The sequence below is a fragment of the Kryptolebias marmoratus genome, linkage group LG22 (genome assembly GCF_001649575.2).
Source record: "Kryptolebias marmoratus isolate JLee-2015 linkage group LG22, ASM164957v2, whole genome shotgun sequence".
NCBI classification, from domain to species: Eukaryota; Metazoa; Chordata; class Actinopteri; order Cyprinodontiformes; family Rivulidae; genus Kryptolebias; species Kryptolebias marmoratus.
In genome coordinates, this window is record NC_051451.1 from 19058701 (window position 1) to 19064750 (window position 6050).

At 38.8% G+C, this 6050-nt stretch overlaps 1 long non-coding RNA gene across 2 annotated transcripts; it reads left to right on the forward strand.

The window, feature by feature from the left end:
• The first annotated feature begins 1251 nt into the window (after nt 1–1251).
• LOC112450865 lies at nt 1252–5493 on the forward strand. Of its 2 annotated transcripts, XR_005232689.1 has the most exons (4): nt 1252–1313; nt 4835–4905; nt 5030–5087; nt 5183–5493. It is a non-coding gene; the product is annotated as an uncharacterized LOC112450865 (long non-coding RNA). The 2 variants fall into 2 exon arrangements; XR_003039594.2 differs by having other exon boundaries at nt 5030–5493.
• Nucleotides 5494–6050: the final 557 nt, after the last annotated feature.

The window sequence follows — 6050 nt, forward strand, 5'->3', positions numbered from 1 at the left end:
AAGGCCATCGCCTCCATGAGTCTACCTCTCTGTATCCCTCTGCCCTCAGGGAGGCCTCAGGGTGCTTCTCTCCCCCCCATCCTCAGCTGATTTTACAGACTAATGTTTAACCCATACTGCCAAAACAGAAAGCATATTTCCATCATAAGAGAGGTTTGCCACCGCCATTAGCGACTGGGCTCATTTGCATGTTAATTGTGTAGTTAGAGAAGGGGTGCTGACACCTCCTTTTGTCCATGCGGGGTCGAGGGAAGTGAGAGGATGGGGCCCGCAGAATGACATCCCCCGTGTGTTTTTGTTTCAGGCTGCTTGTGTCATCTGTTATCGGGAGGCATCCGAACACAACGGAGAACAGATCAAGTTGATTTATGAACGTGCAGTCTTCAAGTAGAGCTCCCCACGCATGAAAGCTGCAAACTGAGCAGGTCAAATTAGATCAGATTAAATCACGCTGCTCCTCCTGACACTGTGTAAACTTCCATACTCAAAGATCCCGAGGTGCTCACACCATGACGTTTTATTTTACTGCACTTTGGCAGTAAATGTATTTTAAAGTCAATAGTTTTTTTTGCTCATTTTACAAAATTCACATCATTGAGCAAAACTCTGAGCCTTGTAATGCTATTGATTCATTTTATGTTTCTACATGACAAAGTACTGTATTGTTTTATAATGTTGTAGAATAAAATGTGCTGTATAAGTAGTTAAATCTAAAGTAATGAGCACATACAGCTCTATGTAAAAGCTGACCAATTACTATTTATTTTAAAACATTTAGGTCTATCTCTTATAGTAAGCACAACTGGAGTCATGTCGATATTTTTATTTTTGCTCCTTTTATTATTGTTAACAACCCTAAGCTCTGTTTAAAACACTCTTTGGTGACTTACAGCTGTATTAGGTTGTAGTTCCAGATTTCTGGACATCTTTATTAGTAAACATCAAAGTAGCTCAGATGTCATGAAAAACGGCAAATGCTAAGATTCTCATGTTCCAAGTAAAGACCACGTTCAGAAATAATGACGCTAATCTTGTCCAAAACAATCCTATATGGAGACTGAGGCAAGACATTGACTGAACCAGCAGAATTTTTTTCTGTTGAATAGGACTCTGTTTTAAGTTGGAGCAAAAAAAAAAAACTTAGAGGTTGTTAAACAAGAAAAAGAGTCCAGGCAAACTGAAGAAATGGTGGAGAACAGAAACCAAATAAACAAGGAGGTTCTTGTCAGTGAATCTGACAAGGAAGGAGAGGACAAGTGGGAGGAGTGATTACTGAGTGGTTCCAGCTGGGCTAACGAGCAGCTGCAGGACAGGTGAGTTAACGAGCAGCAGTCAGGCAAACTGAAAACACACCAAACTCAAGAAAAAACACAACTTTAAATGTAAGCTGAAGGAAACACTCAGGCTACAAACACAAACCCTTACGGTCAGGACAGTAAGAACTGAGCTGTTGTAGTTTTACTTGTCAGTTTATTATTATTACAGTGATGGGATTTATTGGTTCATTTACCTGTCAACTTTGAAACCTCTGAACTTTTTAAAGCTTCCTGATATTTGGAAGTTTGTTTGTTGCGTTGCTCAAGAACAATTTAAGATAAATCTACCAGAATAAAAGACAATTGTTTACCTTTAAAAGCACCTTGATTTAAAAAAAAACAAACTCTTTTGAATTTTATGCACCTGCTGGAACAAAATACAACACCTTTGGAAAAAAAGAATGCACGTAAAAGCTTCATAAATTAAAAAATCATAATTATTAGGATTTTCTTTCACTCTTAATCTCTTAAATATGAAGCTTTTTTGCAAATGAAATAGCTTTGCGTGTGAATATATGTTAGTTGAAGTATTTTTGTTGGCTGATTTGTAAAACTCTTGGTAATAATTAAAGGCTGAATGAGTCAAGGCACGTCTGAATTATTCCATTAATAATCCGCACTGTGAAGGGAGATTGTCAGCCTTCTGAACTATGGGTGTGTAAATGAAGATAACATGTAGACAGGCTATACATAACAAAACAAACATGCCGTGTTTACATGTGCACTTTTGCTTGTCCTCACACAAGCCAGTTTAGGTGTCAGTTTTGTGTAATAAATACAGATTCGGTCAGATAGAAAGTGCCTGCATGTGTGTGTGTGTGTTAGCAGTAATATCCTCCTACAGTGACTGACAGATGGCGTTCAGTGTTTGGCCGTAAATGTGCTCTCTGAGTGTTTGTCTGTGTGCCAGTCGCCTGTAGTTTGGAGGCTCCCCGTGAGAATCTAACTGTCCTGACGCCGCTCAAAACCAACTGTCCTTGATTGTCAGTCGTGTATGAACCGCGAGCGTAAGTGTGCACGGCGCGCGCGCGCGGACGTGAGTGTGAATGCGTCGGCGAAGCGTGCCCGTGGCCTCCTGGAAAGAGGAGCAGAGCAGGCCGAGGGAGCAGATGTTAATGGGAGAGATATATCTGTCTAAATCTCTGGCCGACACATGCTTCGAATCTGCCCAGAGGAGCGAGCATCGCAGCATGATGACAAGGGGAAAACTGAGCAGAAGGGTTATTTTTTTATTATTATTATTGAAATCTCGAAGACAGAGTGAGGCTTGTGTGTGCGTGCGTGTGTGTGTGTGTGTGTGTGTGTGTGTGTGTGTGTGTGCCAGCTCCAGGCCTGGCACAGTGCTGGGTGACAGTCCCCTCTCAGCGGGTGTGGGGGGAGCCGGGCGACAAAGTGAAACATGATCGTGAGGAGAGCGAGCCACGACTGAAGCCAAGAACAGACAGCGCAAATAGAGAGATCAGACCACCTCTTTGTGCGCTTCAGTGCAGAATGAAATGGAAAAAAAAAAAAAAAACATGTTTGAAGTTGTTTCTTTATTGGAAGAAAGAGGCAGGGAACTTTTAAAATAAAAAAAAAGTTTGACTGTGAACCAAGTTTTTTTTATTTAAAGCTTTGAAAGTAACATGACATCCTTTAGTCGTTGATACATTAAAGGAATTTGGGTGATTTTTCTGGTCATTAAAGCAGAGCAATCTTACTTTGCCATTACCCTTTTAAATATCATTAAACTCTCCATACATCTAATTGTGTTTCAGTAAATTGCTTTTTGACATTTAAGGGCAACATAGATGGTAATGCAAGTTGGAATAACAAGGAACATTATTCAGCACCTATCCATCGTTGTAGTTTTTTTATGATCTTTCTGCTGTCTGTTTGATCACTGTTGTATTTTGCACACACACAAAAAAGAGACCCAAAGTTAAGATCCAAACGTACATCCAGTTTTCAGGGTGACACGAACAAAGACAAGTGGGGAAAGAAAGTTTAAGCGAAATAAATCTGGAGAAAAACAAGCGCAAAACTGACTTGTGAATCTTCTCAGGAGTTAATGAAGGAAAAAGTGTGCGAGCGATTGGAGAGCAGAAGCCTTTTAGATGACTCCACTGGCTGGAAAGCCAGGCAGATGGGACTGAAAGGATGTCAAACGACAGCCATGAAAACCACACTGCATACCCTGTTTTGTTTTCCCTCAAGTAGATGTAAAGGGTTATTGTGTGTTTTTCATGTTGTGCAGCACAGGAACTCGGACTGTTTTCCCTCCTGTTGGACGGACTCTTTACTATCAGCGTTATTGACTTCTGGAGCCAGATGTAGAGTCACTCTCACAAACAATAATGAACAGTAAATTGCTCCTGAGTGAGTCGGTGCTTTTTTGAGCTCATCTTGTTTTAGTCGAGATTAAAATGAATTGCTTTGGTAAATCAGCAAAGATTTAGATTCACACCTGCAGAACCGCACACTCCTGGGGTTATTTCCAAAAACATCTGACCAGAAATTCAAGTAAATCTGTTCTTTCCCGTGAGCATTTCTGGGTTCAAAAGTCCTCTACAGACATCTTCTTTTCTCAGCAAAAAATAAAAAGAAGGAAAAAGTATTTTAGACAATTAGACCTAGTCATAAACTTTGATTAAACTTTAGACATTACCATTAAATATTAACTTTCAAGCAACAGCAGGTTTCAGACGATCAATAGCTGAATTTTCCTGCCCCAAAACTATTACAACAATATAAGAATCTGTGCGGTTTAAACCTTTTTTTTCCAAATTTATGCAAAATGATCAGTATGTTCTGTTTTTACAAATATATTTAACTGCGTTCTTTAAAATATCCCAGAGGTGTCTTGCTGTCTGCACACAGTCTGTATAGGTCCACGTTTATATGACATAATAAATGAAATTACAGCTTGCTGTATGTTTTAATCTGTCAATAAAATACGAATGTAGATAAATATCTTTACTGTAGCCAACATTGGCTGTTTTTCAACTCACAACTGAACACGAGTACAAATAAAAAGTAGCTTTTAAAAAAGCTTTTAGACATAAAAAGCATGAATCACTCTCTTCACTCGCTAGTTGACTTTTAAAGCCAAGATTTTACGTTATTTAAAGACTCAAGTTGTGCATTTTCCATATTTTCAATCATTTAAGTGGATTTCAAATTAAATATTAGGAATTCCTTGGGTTTAAAGTGGTTTAAATAAATTTGGAGATATTCAGGTCTACATGAGGGTGAAACCCTCACTGGTACATGTTAGAGTAGAATGGGGTGAGTGGTGGTGTTTATTTACTGACTTCAAGTTTATTTACTCAAGTTTCTTTCACTTTTCCACTTCACCATCACCCAAAGTGGGACTTTTTAGATATTCTAAACCAAACAAAAAATGCTCTCTCACAACCTTTGAGGCTTTATTGTGCTGAGGACAGATATATAACATGTCGTAGACGGAAACTGCTCTAACAGAAACATTTGTTTCAGATGTTTTTTTCTTTTTTTTGTCTTTTGCTTGACTCAAACAGGCCTTTGGGGATTGATCTAACATCTCTGTTGGCAGCACGGTAAAGACAGACATTACACCCTCCGGCTCGAGGTACGTGGCTTGGCATCGGCCCACGTTCACCCCCTTCAGTCAGTCTAACCTTTCTGTCATTATTCAGTTGGCAGAAGAAGAAGCACGCACTTTACACCTTTCCACTCGTTCTCACTCTGACCAGGTGTTCTGTGGATCTGACGGGGTCATTGAAAAGGAAACCCTTCACGATATTTCCTTAGGTTTGTCTCTGCCTCTCAGTTCTGACAGCTCTGCTAAGCCAGGCGTTAGCCTGCTACCTAACCCTCTCTGTTATCCGGCGGTGATGTTAAACCAGGCATTAGCCTCCTTCCTCTGGCCTGGATTCAGCTGGCGTGTTTGGACCTCAGTGATGGCGCTGCCAGGAGGACTCCGTCACAGTTGGTGATTTTGATCAATATCAACACCCGGACAGCTTGTTGGAGAACAAACAAACATGTAAATAATGCATCAACACGTACTGATGAGGTAATTCTAGGTTTGGACTTTAAAGCAGATACACACATCAGTGTCTGTAACATAAGTTTTTTAATTCTTTTAATAAAAACAGTATTTCTGCTGTCTCTCTAGAAGACACTTGCTTTTTAACGATGATCTATAAAAGTGTTTTTGAATCACAGCACAAGAATGCTGTTGTTGAGCTACCTCTTTTACATTATATAAACAAAACAATTAATTAATCTCACTATTTTTGCACACCTGGTAAAAACCAAGCCATTCAAAGCAAATATAGAGAAGATCAGTGGAACGATGCTGCAGAGACGTCCACAGCATCTTTCCTTGGTGGATCAGTGGTACGAACACAGGAGACGGGAGAAAAACACACGAGGAAGGTACAGCTCTAATTATAAACAGGCATTATCATGGGTGTGAAACCAGAAGTGTATGGAGTTAGATTTGTTTCACAATTATTCAATCAAAAAAGAAAATCATGTCAAACAAAAAAAGGAGTACTCAATCAAAAGAAAAATCATGTCAAACAAAGAAAAATAGTATTCAATCAAAAAAATAATAATGTCAAACAAAAAAAACATCTTAAAACTTTTTAACCATAAAAATATTTTTTTACAAAACAAAAATTTATTTAAAGATTTTTTTTTTTTTGATTGAAGTCACTAATTTTTTGTTTGAAACTCTTTTTTTTTGGTTGAGTCGATTTTTTTTTT